Here is a 2,735-nt window from a genome sequence, read left to right on the forward strand (position 1 = left end):
AGGCTCCATCATTACATTACCATCGTGACTGGTGTGAGTGTGCTAGATTCATGTTTCAACACAAAGACTCTATTCAAAAGAATCAGGCATAGTAGTGTGCTGCCACATGTGTATATGTTAGCGTCATAGCACATGGCACGGCTCCATGTGGTCAGAATACAGCGATTCCTCAAACAGGATTATGATATACTTCATTTATATAGCGCTTTTCCACCTTTAAGGCCCTCAAAGCGCTTTTACGTTTTTGACTACCCATTTGCCTACTGATGACACAGCATCAGGGATTCTGTATCTTGCTCAACGATACTTTGACATGGTCTGGGATCGAACCCATAACCTCTGGGTTGGGAGACGACCACCATTACCATTGAGCCACGCCGCCCCCAACATCATTTGTTCTGTGACCACACTTGTGACTCAACACTCAAATTGTTTTACCGTTGAATTATATGCAAATGCCATTAATCTGTCCACCCCCTAAAAAAAAAAGTTAGCATAGCATTCTACGGAGCCCCTAAGGTGACATGGTAGGGGAAAAAAAAAAAAAAAAAAAAAATTGCATTCCAACACAATCTTTGCGTTCCCTCACAAAAGATTTTGCGTTCTCTCGCAAAGATTCCGAGGGAACGCTAGGATGGAGCATGTATTTTTCCACTGCTTTTACACGTCGCTTTTGTTCACATGGAAGATGACCCGGAAGTGTTTACGGCACAGCTAAGGTGACATGGTAAGCAAAAAAAGCAACTTTGCATTCCCTCGCAAAGATGCGCAAAGTTGTTTTTTTCTACCATGTCACCTTAGGGGCTCCGTAGCATTCCATAATATTGTGACAGAAATGCCATAGCTAGTGTAGTCCTCGAGGGCCTGAGTCCTGCATGTTTTTGAGGTTTCTCTACTCCAACACACCTGATTCAATTATTAGGATAATTAGCAGTCTCCTGCAGAGATTGCTGATGACCTTAAATATGAATCAGCCGTGTTGAACGTTGGAAACCTCTAAATAAAACATGCAGGACTCAGGCCCTCGAGGACCGGACTTAGACACCACTGGTGTACACGTTGCTGCACGATTTGTGTTGAAGCCTTTGTTTCAAGGGTTATCGCACCACATTAGCATTAGCATTGAGCTAGCAGACTGAAAGACTGTGGTTGTTTTAATGCACAAGGCAATAAATAGCTTGAAGCTTCTTTTTTGAATAATTGTTTACTCATTTTCCAAGACATTTGTTACAAAACATTTTTTCAAATCAATTTTTTACATTTACTGAACCCCAGAAAGGACCAACTACTACAACATGTCAGAGCTTGGCCACTTTGGTGAAAGATTTTAATTGGAATTAACTCATTGTCACCATTTGTTAACGTAAAGTAAATCAAGCTGTAGAAATACAGGCTAGCAATAGTAATGCTTTTACTAATTGATAACTAATTGTAAAAGTTTCTGTTGTGGATTATAAGCGCTGAAATTGCATGTGTGCGAGTATACATACTGCTCAAGAAAAATGCTCGTGGCAACAATAAAGTAGCAACAGATTGCTCCAAATCCCATTTTTATTGGTTGTTGGATTTTAGGTGAACCAATGGCACGAGAGATGAATCCACAATAATCAAACAAATTATACAAAAATAATACAAAAGGAAATTCCAGTTATACAAAGCAAAGATGTGGATTTTCTTTTTTTAAGCCATCTAATTTCCTACTGCCCAAAACATAAGCGTAAGGCACAGTCATTACCACATATTTGCCATTCCACATCCGTTTGTCTTAGCCTTGGTTACCATGGAGACAGTATCTCTGACGATAAGTGCACCATTTAATTATTGGAGATTCTCAACTATTTAAAAAAACAAAAAAACAAAAGTCGCTGGCTACAATCATAATTCATTCATAGTGCTAGTTAATTATTGTGACAAAATAAGGAGGCGCTTAATGGAGAAAGCAGGCTGACAAGTCAGGACTGACGGCTTCACGACTGTAGAGCAGAACATTGAAGTAGAACACCACTTCCTATTTTTCCTTCTATTACCTTACAAATTCACTGACAAGCCAAAAAAAAATTATTAGTCACATCTCGTTTCAAAAGGCAGATATGACAGTGGTCAAAGTTGAAACAAAAGAACGCAAGAAGCAGCAGATCTGGTTCACGACAAGGCTCTCGAGTGCTTTGTGAAGGATGAGATGCTTCACTGGGTTTGGTTGGAGGGGAAAAAAACAAAAAAAACAAACTATCAATATTAGCAGTCGGTGCAAACAGCACACACATACACAGTAGCACCACGGTCCAGTTATAATCGGTTTTTGTGCGAGATGACACGATGGTTGAATCCAGTCACAATCAATCACAAGGCTTGATCTACATACATAATGAGGCTCAAGTTGTGCTCATCTGATCCAAAAAGCAGCTTTCAAATATGTATTTCTGGGATCTCTACATCACTTAACCATGATAATGTCTGTGCCTTGGACTTTGACTTGTGCATCACTCCAAGCCCAAAATGTTATTTTTCATTCTTTTTGTTCTTGTAGGGTGCATGCAGTGATTGCACCCACTTTTCTTTTTCAAACACATCTGGGGACAAAGGGAGAGGGCGGGACATTTACTTCCTACATCATGTTTGGTCCCGAACAATCAAGACTCCCCACCGACCAATAGGAACACAGCTAGAGGACAACAAAGGAAGCTAGTTTACATGTTAAGGACTTAACCAACCGGCCCAGGAAACACACACATCTG

The 2,735-nt window shown here is 40.2% G+C and overlaps 1 protein-coding gene across 1 annotated transcript in view; it reads right to left on the reverse strand.

Annotated features, from left to right (window-relative positions):
- Positions 1-1,533: 1,533 nt before the first annotated feature.
- fscn1a (fascin actin-bundling protein 1a) overlaps positions 1,534-2,735 on the reverse strand; it is a 22,185-nt gene continuing 20,983 nt past the window's right edge. Inside the window, exon 5 of the mRNA XM_077540289.1 lies at positions 1,534-2,735. This exon is cut by the window's right edge and continues 683 nt beyond it. The gene's annotated coding sequence lies outside the window, so the exon portion shown is untranslated.

This window comes from Festucalex cinctus, chromosome 1 (assembly GCF_051991245.1).
Source record: "Festucalex cinctus isolate MCC-2025b chromosome 1, RoL_Fcin_1.0, whole genome shotgun sequence".
In the NCBI taxonomy this organism is placed as follows: domain Eukaryota; kingdom Metazoa; phylum Chordata; class Actinopteri; order Syngnathiformes; family Syngnathidae; genus Festucalex; species Festucalex cinctus.